The sequence below is a fragment of the Euprymna scolopes genome, chromosome 2 (genome assembly GCF_053919585.1).
Source record: "Euprymna scolopes isolate OS-2025 chromosome 2, ASM5391958v1, whole genome shotgun sequence".
NCBI lineage: Eukaryota > Metazoa > Mollusca > Cephalopoda > Sepiida > Sepiolidae > Euprymna > Euprymna scolopes.
Window position 1 is genome coordinate 150,851,366 of NC_136483.1, and position 17,800 is coordinate 150,869,165.

The window sequence follows — 17,800 nt, forward strand, 5'->3', positions numbered from 1 at the left end:
TATATATATATATATATATATATATATATACGTATGTATATATATACATATGTATATACATAGATATATATATACATACATATATATATACATACATATATATACATACATATACATACATATACATATACATACATACATGGATATATATATATATATATATATATATATATATATATATATATATATATATATATATATATATATATATATATATATATATATATAGTGTCTGTCTACTCCGTTTCTGGGGTGATTACCCTACAGAGAGTTTTCATGTTTGTGCTATTGTATATCAAAGATAATACACAGTAAAATAAAAAAAATCAATCAATAAAAAAGGAAACTCTGAAATGTACATGTGCATGACTGTCTTTCCAGTGGAATTGAGATTGCCCAGCACGCAATCCACTTTTTTTGAGTAAGGTATGGAAGGTCTAATGGCACGTTGAATGAAACGATTAATCCGTACCAAACTTGCAGGTTATTATTCAAATTTTACCTCCTTTTAGATAGGTTGCTTTTGCACAGCATAGAAGCTTTGTATGCACCGTTAACTATGAACTAACTGATGACTTTAACAGTCCGGTTATGATAACCATGATCAGAGAGAGAGAGAGAGAGAGAGAGAGAGAGAGAGAGAGAGAGAGAGAGAGAGAGAGAGAGAGATCATTTTTGTTTTTGTCATTTATCTCAGTAGGTGAAATTAAAGAACACAGTTTTATTTTATAGGAAAAATATGTACTCATAATTGTTGGTTGTGCTTTGCTTCCGGTGGTTAATTTGCATATTTTACACACACACACACACACACACACACACACACACACACACACACACACACACGCGCGCGCGCGCGCGCACACACACACACACACACACACACGCACACACACACATACACACACACACACACACACACACACACACACACACACACACACACACACACACACAGATATGCTTGTATAAATACATAATTGTTTTTAATAGATAAAAGAATTATCCATTGACACGTTGTTCGCCGTATCATGCCGCTCACCAGCGTGGCTGACTATGTCAGGAATCGAACTCTCGAATCCTGTCATAGTCAGCCATTAACCCATTCGGTTTCACGGAAGCATTGCAAACTCAGCCTAAAATGTTGAAGATATTACCGATTATTTGGTCGACATTTTAACAGTATAACGCACTGTTATACTCTTAGGGTGTTACAGTATTAAAGCATCGACTTAATAACGGTTACATTCGGTGGCTGAAACCGGAAGTAGAGATGGAAGATCAAACTCATATATAATGTTAACTGAAACAAGTGAAGCATGCATGGTCCCCCGCGAGTTCACAGTGAACGAGGCATAAAAAAATGACTAAGTTCAGCATTTACCCCCCCCCTCCATTTAGCCCCAAAAGTCATCAGGGGACATCAAATCCTGGTGAAAATGAACAAACGGTGCAGTTTTAGGCCTTAACATATTTAAATTTGAGTTCTGCACCATGCAAAGAAAGAAATGATTAAGTCCGTCATTTGACCAACCCCATTTAGCCCCCAAAGTTCCCAAGGCTTTAACATATCTAAATTTGTAGTTCAAAACCATGCAAAACTGCTAAATAGACATACATAAAAATTTTTGGACAAATATGGTAAAAAAGTTTAAAAAATGGATTGTTTTTATTAGCCCTAAAAGAGCCACTTGGGCACACGAAAGAGTTATCGCGAAGTATAGACAAACAAAATTATATAGAAATCAGTTAGTTACAACTTTTCAGAAAGTTTTAAAAAATCCAAGGTATCAATTTTTTTTTTATTAATTAGCACAAAAGTGTCAATTTTAGCCATTTTAACTCGAAAGGAAGCCCTGAGGGGGCGGGGAGAACCGAAAATTTCCCGGAAAATCCGTTCTGTTACTTTTTTACTCATATCATATTTAATGTTTGTACAAAATGTCAAAAAAAAATTCCAAGGTGTAGTTATTGAGACAAGTGCGACAGACGAACGGACGAATGGACAAGAGTGAATTAACAGGTCCACCCTCCTTTTTGTCGGGGACCAATAAAATAAATATGCTCTTGCACAAATAACTGAGTATTCCTATTATTTCTCATATAACACTAATATGACACTATCTATCTATATACAAGTATAAAGTTGAGTTTTTTTCTCGCACTGACATTAGAGGTTTTTCTATTTAAAAATTATTAAAACGAACTTTTTAATATACTCAGTCATGTGTATGAGAGCGACAACATAGAAGTTAATTAATCTTCATATTCTTTTGAAAAACGAGTGTTAATTAATTTCTTATTCGTTTTTATGTTTTCTTATTAGATAATTGGTTTCATTTCACTAGGTACGGACAATTAATGACTGCTTCGGTAGGTGGGGGGATGGTTTTTAACGCCGGTTAATCATAATATTTTTTTTTATTTACGAGTACTTTTTTATTGTATTTGAAAGATTATAGTTTAAAGTTAATTTCTCAAAGAAAAAAGTGTGTGAAATAAAAAATACATCGAAAAAATTTATCTCAAATCTGAAAAACCCTAGATTTCACGTAAAAATTCATTATGACAAAAATCACGTTTACATTTTTCTGGCAAGAAAAATATAAGTTTTCTGGAATTATTTCTAAGTTAAGCATTAAGTTAAAGATAATGAATTAATACAATAAATGTACTTTTTGCAAAAAAAGTAATAATTATCCAAAAATATATCACTGGTAGCAACGAGACTCGTTCATTGTATCAAAATAAACACTGGCGGCAAAAATGAAATATGTATGGAAGGACAAATTAGACATAATTTATGTCTTTATTCCGGCATACCGAGCGACTTTTTTTTTTTTTTTTTGAGTCGAAGACCCTCCTTCCTTCATTTAAAAATGCATAAAATTTAATTAAATTCATCAATTATACTACTGACAATTTATTCTTTGAAAAAAAATAGTTAGCATCATTATTTATTAATATTAATACAGAATTACAATTGGTTAAGAAAACAATTTATAATCATTGAAAAAATTACACACTAAAAAATACAGACTTACGTCAAAATTTATCATAATGGTTACGTTAAATTTAAAGTTGATAAACACAAACAGGCATGTAGCTGAAAAGAGGAGGAGGGTGGGCAAAACAGTCTGGGTTTCTTTTCAACTCTGCGCATCCGTACTTACCGAGGTGGAACGTTCGTATTATTTCTGCCATTTTTTAATTAAATTATTTTTCTATGTTCCTGTTTTTCAATTTAAAATTTTTAAAATTTATTTTCCAAGATTATATGAACATTATTTTACATTGATAATTATACGTTCTTGCGTGGAATCGAAATATTAGAATCTTACTTGTAACATTACGTTAAAAATGTAAACGTAAAAAAAAGTAGAAATAATTTTTGCAATTGTAATTTTTTGTGTGAAAATATTAAATAAACAATTCTATGATAATATTAGTAGTTCGAGAAATTAATTTTTCTTCGAGTTATTTCGAATTCATTAATACGAACTTCAGGGGCTTTTTTCGTAATGTTCCTGTAAAAATTATTTTATTTTTATTTTATTGTTACAAATTACGATGCTTTATTTACATAAAAAAAGCAAAAATAAATTCTTGCGTTTTTTATTTACTACTGAAAACCATAACTTTAGTAAAAGTATTTTTTGCTTAAATAAAATAATACATCTTCACTAAGATATAAATAAAAACAATTAGTTCATTATATTCCGCGATCATTATTTGACGTCTAGCTAGCAGCGACTCTTGGTCGTCATTGGAATTTGGGTAGCAACAAGGATCCTCAAAGTCTCATTCTTTTTCGCACACATCCAGTAGAGGTGTGTTTAGTGTTTTCCTTCATCGAACTTTCCATCCACCTTGACCCTTGACGACTATTTGGTGTAGCGCTAGCCGTTTCCGATATGCATCGCATCTATTATTATCTATATATTAATACAATAGCGTGTGTGTTCTTTTGTGTGTCACGCTTTCCGGCAAATTTGATTGGTTGAGATTTTATTCTGGAATAGACATTTAATTTCGGAATGCACATTTACTAACGCTCTAGGTTGTATTCGATTAGCGTGTTCTCACAGATATATTTGTTTTTAATTCTGTAAAATTTAGGGTCTTATCTTACAAAAGTTGTTAAGAAATAATTGATTTTAAGTTATTCCGTAATAAAAAAAAAACGAACTATAACACACATCTCTTGGCCGATGGGGACAAAAAATTGAGCAGTTATTTTTTTTTTCATTGTTTATTTTTCTTTACATTTGTTTATTGAGAGAGAGAGAGAGAGAGAGAGAGAGGGAGAGAGAAAGAAAGAGAGGGAGGGAGAGAGCGAGAGAAAGGCGCTGATGCCTTCGTTCATTAAAATATTATTGCTACTACTAATTGCTATAACATGTAAACAAAAGCCCAGGTGCATATGCTATGAAACCTCGAAGTTAGCAACACGTTATTAGCGAAACGAAACTGGTCTTATATATATATATATATATATATATATATATATATATATATATATATATATATATATATATATATATATATTAAATGACAGTTCCTTTTTCTAAATAAATTATTTTTATTACAACATTGTTTTAACTAAAATAGTTTCATGAAAAAACTGTATTTGGTACATAAAATATTTTAGGTACTCATGCAGAGATATTCCAGACGTAACTCAGAGTTCGCCCGGCTTTCTCCGGATCATGACGTCAACAGCCGGAGTAAGCCGAGCGTCGCCGAAGAAATTAATCCGAGCGTCGCCGATGAAAGCATAACAAGAAAAGAAAACTTACCTTAAATTTAAAATTTTATTAACTGTAAAGAAAAATGTTATTACAATATATATATATATTTATATATATATATAAAATAACACAAAAAAAATAAATAAAAAAATTGTTTTAAAAATTTTTCTTGAAAAAACAAAAATTAAAAAAAAATCCTTGAAAGTATTTATTTGACTTACCTCTAAACCTTTTCTCGAACAAAAAAATCTTTAACATTATTTATTTTAATATATATATATATATATATATATATATATATATATATATATATATATATATATATATATATATATATATATATATTAAAATAAATAATGTTAAAGATTTAAAAAAAATTTTTTTTTGTGTTATTTTTTTTCAAGGAAAAACCTGAGAATTAGAAAAGTTGAAACAAAACTGGGTGTGATAGTTTTGTTCTTTTTTCATATTAAAACAGATATTGTTGTTGTTTCCTCAGACCGTTGTTTTATTAAGCGTGTGTGTACGTAGATCGTATTCCGCATTCGCGCTGGAGGTCTTTCTGTGTTGCTCGCTCGAACGCCCACAAGTGGATGATTTTAATTATGATGGCAATTGTCAGCCTAGACTTGCCAAAAAAGTTACCAGTCCGGATGCTGTAAAGGTTCGGCATTTGGTAGCCTGACACCTTCAGGCATAGCCATCGCTTACCTTTCCTCTTATAATCAGATTGCACCTGTGTCCACATGGTGCACAAGTTTTCGTCCGTACCAGTAAATTTTTTCTTGACAAAATCGAGGACTCCGGCTGGTGTTTTCAGCTGCTCACTTAAGGCTGTAAAATTCATATTTTTTTTTCTGACGTGAAAGTACGAAATGGTGAACTTTTTTGTGCTTTTCTTTTTTACTAATTTGTTTTCTTTTCTTCCTCTTCCGAATTGTTGTTTGCTGCTTTGAATTTTCAATTCGCACGAATGCGCGTCGCATTGAAAACCATCATGCTACATTGTCATTGGCTCAGTTTTATGTTACGTCAGACAGCTTAATTTCCTCGGCGACGCTCGGCTTACTCCGGCTGTTGACGTCATGTTCCAAGGAAAGCCGGGCGTCCTCGTATGCCGAGTTACGTCTGGATCACTCTCTGCACGAGTACCATATTTTAATCTATATATTAATACGATAGCGTGTGGGTTATTTTCTGTATCACATTTATTTTTTTCTTCCGAGTGTCTGTCGTTTAATTGTTATGCCTTTCCATTCATTGTAATAAATAATTTTACCAAGAGTTCTTCATCAGTTTTGGTATCGGTTGGGATTATAGCTGATAGAACTCAAGTTATATATACATACATTCTTTTTTCTTCATAAGTTTTGGTTTCGGTTTCAATTCAAGCTGATGCACCCAAGCCATATGGATATATTTTTTATTTTTGAAATCACAGGTTGATAATATATAAGAATGGATCGAAAATTGACTCTTATAGTAATATATACGAAATCTGCATAAATTAAAATATCATATTTAAGCATATTTTACGACCAGGCTATGCCGGGCGTCCCTGCTAGCTAAGATATATACTTTTGCAGTTTTAACAAAAGAACTACAATAATATCAAGGTGTCTCCATTTACGCTGAACATACACAAAAATGCCAACATCAATATATTACATATGAAAGAATTCACTGTGGAATTTCCACAGGTCCCGATAGTTGTTGTTGTTGTTATTGTTATTGTTATTGTTATCATCATCATCATCATCATCACCACCACCACCACCACCACCACCATAGTGTTTTATTTATTATACTTTTTGTATTTTTAGATCGGCCGTGAAAACTTACAAATCATTATTTGGGTGCACAGTAAAAAGATAATGAATAATGACAACAAAGATAATATTCATCTTAAAGTACAGATATAATTGCTTTATTTTGTCATTTTTTCTTTCTTTTACTCTTAAGCATTCTACTCGTTTTTATAAAATGTTACCTTTTATTGGCGATAGATATCCAATGGCGCCCAGTGACGTCATTTGTTCAATATGGCGGATCGGTTGAAACAGGAAGGCCTATTTCCGATAAAACGCCAGGAAATAGAGAATAATATTGCAATTAATTAGAAAACTATTGAAAAACAAACGCGGTTTACACAAAATGGAAATTATTTATGAGGAGGTGTCTTTATTTTTTATTTTTATTTATTTATTTATATTTTGCAAAACGCGGAGGATGAGGACAGAGCCGGCGCTACTTCATGCCGAGGAATACCGAAAGGTTAATGCTAAGGTTAAGGTTATGGTTAGCATATCTTCGGAAGCCACTTTAATTTTCTTGTTTATTCTCTTATCTATATAAATAAAACAGTAGACGTATGTATATGTGTCTGTGTGAAAATATTTAACCGATAAACTTTTAAACTACTGGTCACACGACAGTGAAATTAAACAAGAAATACAAATAATACACTAAGGATAGTTTATAACAAGTAAAATCTTTGTTTGGATGAATGAATAATGCGTACAGAAATATGTCGGCAAGTTGAAATGAAAAATGTTCATTTGGACTTGCCGCCAAAATTTATATTACTATTGCGTATACGAAAATTCATAGCTTAAAATGGTTTAATTTTAAATCTTTCTTATCTAAATGTCGACAGCTCCAACGGTAGGTAATGTGGTTGAAGCGCTACATGTTTTGGTTTCAATTCAGCTGATGGCATCCAAGTCATTTTTTTTAAGTGTTTTGAAACCACTACTATATATTAGGTACAATACAATATTCGATAGAGAATTGGCTCTGTAATAATAAATACGAATCTGCATGAATTAAAATATATTTAAGCGTATTTTACGATCGTAGAGACCGGGCGCCCCCCCCCCCAACACCGCCAGCTTTAAATATTATTTGAAGAAATATAGAGAAGCTTTCAACGCTAACAAAATATTTAAAAATAAACTATAATGAGAGACGTTACTACGTAACAATGGTTGTTCCTGTTGGGTTGGGAAATGTAACGTTTCGCCGTCCCAGTAGTTCAGAGTGTTAAGATCAACGAAGCAAAATAATAAGCAAATATATGGAGTTCACCAGAGAACTTACGTGAATAGGGAGAACGAAGATGGCTATGATACATATCTTCTTATGAGTACTAAATACATTTATTTATTGCGGACTATTATTCTCATATTCTAGTAGTTATTCCACGACGTTTCGGCCAACTATTCCTCTGGCCTTCGTCAGGTGGTTAAACGCGACGAGATAGGAAACGCTGAATCTCCTCACTGCATCCTCAGCAATTTCTGCCTTCCATAGGTGTTGTCGTCTCACCACGTTTTTTGGCCAACTTTGAGTAGGATTGAAACCGCTACCAATGGTCACCTGGAAACGTGGATTTATAAGACCATAAATCCAGCCTTGATCGCCCTCCGGGGCCCGTGAATAGAGACGTTTAATCTCTACGGTTTCAGGTGAGAATTGTCTGAAGATAGTGATTTCAATCCTATCCAAATGCGACCAGAGGCTTACTTAGCCAAAAGAACGACAACAACTATGGAAGGTAGTAATTGCTGAGAATGCAGTGAAATGATTCGGCGTTCCTATCCCGTCGCGATTAACCACATGACGAAGGCCAGAGGAATAGTTGGCCAGAGGAATAGTTGGCCGAAAAGAGGAATAGAAGATTAGGATAAAAGTCTGAAAATAAATAGATAAAATAATACAGTAAGAATTTCGATTAATTAAATACTAGATACAGTTCTTCAAAATTGAAAAAAAAATAAAAGGCCAGGAAAATTGGAATCAAATGGAGGATAGGCATTACACAAAGCATGGTACTGCTGAAAACGGTTGAAATATTTTTAAAAAACACAATAAAATAATAACTCGAAACCAACTAACTTTACCAGATAAATAATTATAATAATAATTGTTAGAATTCGTAATAGTTATTATGATAACGAGATGTGCTGTTGCAAATGTATGATAAAATTTAGGTAAAGTTTGGAATTTGGTTAGGAAAGTGTCGGTGTGTACCTACTAAGCACTCATTTAAAAGTTGATTTTTAGGATACTGTTTTGAACGAATATCACATTTAAAATTGTCGCTGACAAGTAATTAAAAAAATGATATTTAGACCTTTATAATTCAATGTATTCCGTATTGTTTTTATGGGTCGCCATTTTTTTTTCATTTAAATACGCACGTTTGTATCGTCAGCAGTGAAAGAAAAAAAAATGGCGACACCAAGCATACTTTGAACTCCATTCCGTTTTCTTGCTGCTTCCATTTAGAGATTAACCGGGTTGTTTTCGGTTCTGAACTAACCAGAATAAATATATGTCAAGTAAGTTACAAATTCTGAATTATATCTCTCGAAGTAACCACCATGCAGGAGGAACTTTATATATATAATTTTTAATATTTTGTGCGAATAAACATTTCAAAGTTTAGTTCCAAGCATTCCAGCGACCTAAGAACTTTATGTTTTCTATGCCTTTTGGTTAAGATTAAAGTGTAGTATGAAAATCGATTCAGGAATCTTAACTAGTACGACCTCTGGAGTGAGTGTAATATTATAATGATTAAAGACTCTAGTTAGAAATAGTTTGGACAATTAAAAAGGTAGAGTGACAAGAATAATTATAGGCCCAATAAAATAATCTTCTTTTCATGAAGAAAGTCGACACAAGGAGACGTTTGTTGAGAGTTGTCTTTAATGTTTTATTTGGAGAGAATTTACTCAAGAGAGGGAGGGAGGTAGGGAGAGAGAGATAGAGAGATAGAGAGATAGAGAGAGAGAGAGAGAGAGAGAGAGAGAGAGAGAGAGACTAATGTGCCCTTAGTTAATTATTTAATTCTTAACTTAACTTTCAGACTTAATTGAAATGAGTGATGCACACGGACAAAGACGTCGAGACAACATGTAAGTTTTCTACATTATTGGCGGTGTCTCAATCGCACGGCGTCCACAGAGACTGATTTGAAAAACGTGTGTTTCCTCTCACTTAAAAAAATGCGACGTCATAATAAAATATTTTTTATACATCCGTGTGGGGTGGTCATACGTGCTGGTCTTTTATGTGCTTTCCGCTTCTTTTCATGAGTGGCCGTGGATCGTCTCTTCTGTTTGATTAGGACAAATAAAACTCGTTTCATGAAGAAAAAGGGTACAAAGAGACGTTCGTTGAGAGTTTTCATAAATGGTTTTATTTGGAGAGAATCGACTAAAGAGAGAGATAGAGATCAATGTCCTCTTAGCCAATTATATACTTCTTAAACTTCTAAATTACTGAAATTAGTGACGTTCATGCACAGACAGATACACTACGGTAACATTTCGCGCTGATTATTCTGTAACGGAGTGTGGACGCTTCTGTTCCTTGCGACGTAGACTGCATGCAGTATGTGGGTGCCGTGTGTAAACGTGTACAATGATACAATTCTACATTATTGGTGATATCTCATTCGTACGGTTTCAACAGAGATACTTATTTGAAAACCTTTGTATCTCTTAGCTCGCAAACGTGACGTCATTCGTCATTGTTCAACTCTGTTTTGTTTACTGTTTGCCTAAATTTACGTCATCCATCTTTCATCCAACCCTAAGAACGATTCTGGTTTACATTCTTGGATTATTATCATGCACTCGGTGCGATCCTTGTCAAAATCGACACTAGCTAACTTAATCGACACTGATGTAGTTTCCTTAATATGTAACACTGGAGTTGTAAAAGTTGACTGAAGGTATGGAGAGTTGGATTGGAATGTGGGTCGGAATGCGCTTTTGAATTTTTGATAAATCATAAGCGTAGGATTGATTTGCAGCATTCGTCATCTGTTTGTTGGAATTAAGAATATGTAAAAACATAGCAACTATATAATATACGAGAGGGAAGATTCTCGCAAGGACATCCTGCGTCTTCATTCTCCTGGTGAGGCCGGCGCGGCATCCACTGTAATAAACTAATAAGATAATAGCGACATTATGGCAAAAATAAAAGTAAGTAATGAAAAAAACTTTTTTGTGTTTTCGAGTCTTCGTTTTCTGTAAAACAAGGTGCTTTGGATATTGCTAGGAGAATTCACCAACCGACGGAAGATAAGTAAGTGTTTATATTTATATTATGTTTATGTAATGTGACAACCTCGACAGAGATATCGACTCCACGAAATACGCAGAAGCATCGTCACGCCTAACCATCTGAGAAACGTTACAGAGCTTCTATGTGAGTTAATGCGGCGCGAATGAAAATCCCGAGAAACAACAACGCTTGAAAATCATTATGATTTCAAATTTTAATATTTATTCTTTATGGCTACTAAATTATGATTGTGCTTATATTATTTTTGATTGGGATTCATTATTGAAATTGAAAATAAAAATAAAAAAAAAGTCTTGTGACGATTTGGAGGTATCGGAATCGGTATCGGAATCAGAAAAATTGATGCCTATTTTCCGATGCCAAAACAATTCTTTTAATTGTCTTTTTTTATTTGATTTTTTAAAGACCAAACTCTTCCATTGCTGGTAATAATGAGAAAAAAAAAATAAATATTTATTGATTTTAAATTACCAGTAAAGTTAAAATCGATAGATCATCATCCACAAGTGTATTTTTACGTTTAGGGAAATATCTGCATATTTAACATTTGTGTTTTTACAAAAATCAGAGGAAATAACAATCTTATAGTAAAATAATAAGAGATTTGTAAAGAATCGGAATCAGTAATTGTATCGGAATTAGGAATTTAGCACAGAATCGGTAATTGTATAATTTGCAAATGGACCAGATTTTACGATGGAAATCTGACCACCTTAATTTTATATATATATATATATATATATATATATATATATATATATATATATATATATATATATATATATATATATATATATTAAGCCGGTCAGATTTCCATCGTTAAATCTGGTCCATTGCAAATTTAATGAGGACCCTTCTTCTGATTTCTGCATTTCTATTTCAACACTAACCTTAGCGCAAATGTTAGGGTGGTGCAAAACTATTGTCGTTTTTATATGTATAGGTAAACGTCAAAAGACGACATTATTTTTGTACCAACCTAATATAAGGCACTTTAAATCGTTAGCACTCAACTCCGACAACTTGTAATTATCATCGCAATGCTGATTAACTACGCGAGCAAAAATATGTGTAGCCTTCGTCATATTTCCTTATAGCTAAGACAACACGGTGTATATTTACAACTCGGATACAAAGATGTGGGGGCGTAGCATGAAGACAGTCGATATACAGACTGGGTTTTGGGCGAGCATTGCAGATGACCGCTCAAGATGGAAAGGAACCCTGAACCAACATCTAAAAGCAGGTGAGGAAAGGTGGATAAACCTTGCTGCAGAAAAGTGCGTACGCAGAAATGATAAAATAAATGATAGCAGTGTGGAACCTATACTTATTTATCGCACCCTGTCTCAACTTTTTGTTCTCTCCTAAAAGAACCAATTGCTCCCCCCCAGAACATTATAACTTTTCATTTTTATTATTTTTACACACTATTTTTAAATATTAGACCGTTGTTCCAATATATATATATATATATATATATATATATATATATATATATATATATATATACTAGACTACCCGTGACCCGTTGGGCCAGTATGTTATATTAGCTATGGAATTCATGTATGAGTGTGACACTTGTGACGCAAAGAAAATAGTTTCTTTTTGACATAAAAGAAGCATTTCTATGAAAGTATATTAAAATGAAAAATCATATATATATATATATATATATATATATATATATATATATTACTTATTTGTAGTCACCGACATACAGTCCTGTTTCGTTGAATCACAACTCATCAGTGCTGCTAGACTAGCATCTCTCCCAAGCCGAGGATCGAACCTAGAACCATCGCGTTGATAGTCAGCAGTTCTACTGGTCGATCTACGGGAGCGGCGGCCGTAAATTATCTCGCCAAATGTCTATTTAAAGAAACATTTGTCCACCATTTTTACAGTGCTCGAGCGTGGTTACCGAGAAAGAAGGCCGATGCATATGACAGCGTAACGTCACTTCCTAATTAAGTTGTAGGTATAGACAGCTTCCGGTATTCAACCACGTGGTCATGCTAACAGGCATAAAAAAATATGGCTACCAATATGTGTTACCGATTGTCCATGTATGTTCTAAAGAAAAAGAACAATTCTCCATTCGAAAAATAATTATTATAATTGCACATTTGGGATAATTTTAATCAAAATATCGTAAGTGAATTCGTGTTTGAACTATTTTTATTGGAGAAAATTGAATATTTCATTTTATTTATATTTTTTTTACGGCAAAACAAACAATTTTTGGGTTTGTATTATTGTACACAGATTCGAAAAAGTTGTCAAAAAACAAATATATAACAAATTAATGTTATCAAAAGCAAGATAAGTTACTTTTCTACCAAACTGGATATATTTTTCGTGTTTTTATTCAATGTAACATGTTTATTCAGCTCGAAAAACATACATTGTTTACCGATATATTGGAAAATTCAAAATGGCGCCCGCCTCTCTCTTTACCACGGTAAGTTCGGGAAAAGGTGTTATAAATAATAAACTAGACAAAATACTATTAAAAAACCACCGAATATATGTCAACCTATGTCACGGTAATATATATTAAGCGAGTTTCTAAGAGTATTTTGTCTAGTTTTATATTTATAGCACCTTTTCCCAAACTTACCGTGTTAAAGAGAGAGAGTTGGGCGCCATTTTGAATTTTCCAATATATCGGTAAACACAGTATGTTTTTCGAGCTGAATAAACATGTTACATTAAATAAAAACACTGAAAACATATCCCGTTGGGTAGAAAAGTAACTTATCTTGCCTTTGATAACATTTATTTGTTATATATATTTTTTTGACAACTTTTTTCGAATTTATGTGTACAGTAATAACACCCCCAAATTTTATATATTTTTCAGTCCGTTCTTTTAATAATAAATAAAACTTTTCACTGAGTATTTTCAAATGTTTTAAAGTAAGCATTTTTCACGGCAGTGTTTTTTTTTTACGATTGGTGAATTATCAATATTTTAGCATCGGGCGTAATTCATTTCTTTGAAATATATTTAAAACTTCAATTTTTTGTTTTTTTATAACATTTTAACTGTAAATAATTTACATGACGAGTTTGTTTTACTGTACACATAGATTCGAAAAAGTTGTCAAAAAAACAAATATATAACAAATAAATGTTATCAAAGGCAAGATAAGTTACAAACATGCTGACATTTTTCTTTTTAAAATATATTGATAAACATTGTATGATTTTCGAAGCGATTACATGTTTTAAAGTGAGTAGAACCACTAAAACCTAGCCAGATAGGTAGAAGAGTAACTTATCTTGCCTTTGATAACATTTATTTATTATATATTTGTTTTTTTACAACTTTTTCGAATCTATGTGTACAGTAATACAAACCTAAAATTTAATTTAACTTGAAAATAATATTTAAAATACACCTGCGTACACTGCACAAGCACCCTTATTATTATCATAATAATAATAGTAATAATAATAATAAAAAACTGGTGTAGATGACATCGACTGGCGCCACACCACACCAACTAGTTGTGAAGGGTCAGGGAGGATGGAAAGACCGACGTGAGAGAGTACTGACCAAATCTCCACTGGAAGTGTGCAGTTCAAATCTGGTACCTTGGGGAGGCATTTTGTCACCCAAACCCCAGGAAACACCAATGGCTGATGCCAACGAGAAATCAGTGACAACGGCTGTTGCGATAACATGTAATCATCTGCACAAGTGGTCAAAAGGTGGAGAACACTGGAAATCTGGGGAGACTTGTCACTTGGTCTCCAGGGAACACCACAGGTTACTGCCAGTGAGCAATCACTGGTGATGGCTTGTGAGACAACTAAGACGCTACACATTTTGATGAAAAACATGGGGGAAAAATGTACATAGAAGAACAGAAAACCAAAACTTTAAATATAATTTCTGTATTTAAAGTAATAGTTATTTAAATATTTCAACATATAATCTTGTGGAGAAAATCCAGTTTCCCAATAAGGGGCACTCTGGAACAAAAATAATCTCAGTCATGAAAGATTTCTCCTTCACCGACCGAAAACAGAAACGTTCAAGTGTAGCATCAAAACAGATACTACACTGATCTTGTTCCAAAGGCAAAAAAATATTTGTTTAATGTTTCTTTAATTGTTTGTTCCCTAAATTGATAATTCAGTTTTATCAGTATTAAATTGTATATTGCTTTAAAATTACTTAATTTTACATAGATAATGTTTATATTTTATATTGAATAAACTTCAGTTTAAGTATTAATCGAACTGTGTTCCTTTTTCTTTTTAAAAATGTTTTATTGCTCTTTTTCAAATGGCCCTCATATAGTACTGGCAGTCTGACAAATCTTACCTACATTGCTTGCAGATATTTTTCAGTTTACAGGCCTTCTTCTTACTCTCGGTGGCCGTGGCTCTAGTTGCTTGTTTATAAACAAACAGTGTGCGTCGCATTTTTCAGTCAATTAAGTAGCAGGTGAGATTATTTACGAAAGTGTTCTACCCAAAGAGGGGGGGGGCTTAAAATATTTGTAGTCATCGACATACAGCCCTGTTTCGTTGTATCGCAACTCATCAGTGCCGCTAGACTAGCACCTCTCCCAAGCCGAGGATTGAACCTAGAACCATATATATATTACTGTTCACGAATTTTTCTTTTTTTTTATTTGCCAACAGATCCATAGCCTTGAGCCCCTGGTGGAACATAGGTCATCCACAACTTTGTAGATGTTTTTGTAGTAAGGAGTTCTTTTTTCAAGGTGAGGGTGCTGGCCCCACACCCAACCCTCCCAGAAGATACATATAGCACCTAGCCTTCCCAAATGGTTACTTATCTGGTACTGGCCAGGCCCAACGTTGCTTAACTTCGGTGATCAGGCGAGAACCGGTGTGTCAACGTGATTGTTTGTCAACAGAACCAACCATTTATACAAGTTCCCGACTAAGGTGCGTCACTAAAGTTCTATGCATCTTTTAACACATCATTAGGGGAGTTGGGGCTTCTACATTAATACACCTTATGGTTAACTTGTTCTGCACTTGTGTGGAGGCAAACACGCACATTTCAGTGAGTATACATTTTTTAAAGTTTGTAACTGTCGGCACACGAAGATTGACAGGTGTTTATGATTCCAGTGAACAATGAAAATTAAGCTATGTTGACATTATAATTAGAAAAAAATAAAAATAAAAATATGAGCGATGAAGCATATCTCTCACTCGCTCGCTCTCTTTCTCTATTTCTCTCTTTCATTCTATTTCTCTCTCTTTCAATGAAGAAAGAGAGAATTAAATATGATTGTATCGTTTTAAACAGTTGACGCTTGGATTTTGCGCGTGCCAGACACAGTGGTTTGGTGCGCACGCAATGGATCGACTGAATGTGCTCCCTCGTTGTTAATTGGTAAATAAATTAGATATTTTTTTTTTATAAAAAGGCATTTGTTCGCTATTTTTGTACAAGTGTTAGATTTTAGCATGAGGTCCCCTGCCATTGACGACGACGATGGAAAGCTGCCTATAACGACGCAATGAAGACACAAGATGCGACCCATGCTAGCCGGTTACAGCCAACGACATATCGACCCGGGGTGTTGATGTTTCCATTTGCCTATCATTTGATATCGTTTATTCCCCCGGGGGAGCTGGTTGCGCTCCCAGGACGTTCCTCAACTAAGTAACACTCGCCAGGAAACGATAGGGTCATATCTTAAGTAATTCGAAATTGTTTTCATAATAACGCCCGCGCTGAGAATTGAAAGTACAACCTCCAGAAAAGTGTCACTTAGAACTAAATTACTCAGTACTTTAGCCGTTGCGCCATGGGCGATACTAAGAATGCAATTTCAAATTACTTAAGACTTCTACCCGGTCATGATGAAGAAACAAGAGCATGCTATCTCGTGGATTAAATGAAGAGTTTGGTTTGAAATTCCATGCAGATCTCCGAGTCTGATAGAAAAATTCCCGAGTTCGAGAAGATATACCCGAAGAAGGTTGAAGGTTACATCGGTCGAAACATTGTAGGATGAAACCGTAAAAAATAATAAAAATTGGTGAATCTTTGTTCCATTTGAAGGTTCTTGATGAAGTGCATAAACTTAACTGTAGTTTGATTGGCCCACCTTTTCTTCTCTGCAACATCTCACAAGCATGATGTTGCTAGTCTCAGTCTTTTTCATAAATATTATTATGGCATGTTCTTCAGAATCGTCTGATTTATTCCCTTCAGCGTTTCTTTTGTTCCATCTAGTTTGACTCTTTGATTTAGAGGTCTTCACCAATTCATTTTTTTTTTATAAATACTATTATGTCATGTGCTCTTCAGATTTTTTAAATCTATTCTCTGCTTCGTTTGTTCTAGCTCGTTTGACTTGTTGGCATAGTGATCTCCATCAATTCACTGTTTTGATACCTCATTGTAATACAGCTTTTTTGCCAAGAATTGCATCGTAGATTGCTGGAATTTTTTCGTTACTAACCGTTTTCCTCCTACCTATAACTTTGATTTTTTTTTCAAGACTAAAGTCAATAGGCGTCTTATGTTTTTATTTTTTTTTAATAATTATTTTTCGTTCTTGTTAGCTCCTTACGTCAAGTGGTTTCACGCTTTGTCTGGAGCTATTTTCATAGAAATGTGATAAATGATTAACTCTGATCAAAACATTCAGAAATATAAAATGACATCAATAAATCCCGGATTACGCTGAAATGATACAGCTAAGAATATATGCAGAAATGTTGCGGTGGTAATTCAGCTTGTATTTCAATTTTAGTGTCTCTGTCCCGAGGACAATAGTAAAAAGTTAATCGATTGAATAATTACAAAATGACCACAGATGGCCAAGTGTTTTGAACAATACAAGCTTGACTCTTTGACTTTTACTCTCACTTTTGCGTATTGAATTAAATTACGTAACATTTTAAATTGTCGAAGGTAACAGCTAATGGAGACACAGTTG

General features: G+C 33.5%; 1 protein-coding gene across 6 annotated transcripts in view; it reads right to left on the bottom strand.

Annotated features, from left to right (window-relative positions):
* The window catches only part of LOC145297639 (UPF0764 protein C16orf89 homolog), a 135,334-nt gene that overhangs the window by 76,969 nt on the left and 40,565 nt on the right, over positions 1 to 17,800 (bottom strand). Inside the window, exon 3 of one of the 6 annotated variants that reach the window (XM_080143798.1) lies at positions 6,742 to 6,820. The exons of the other annotated variants lie outside the window; for them this stretch is intronic. The gene's annotated coding sequence lies outside the window, so the exon portion shown is untranslated. The remainder of the gene's footprint in view (positions 1 to 6,741; positions 6,821 to 17,800) is intronic. 6 annotated transcript variants of the gene reach the window in all.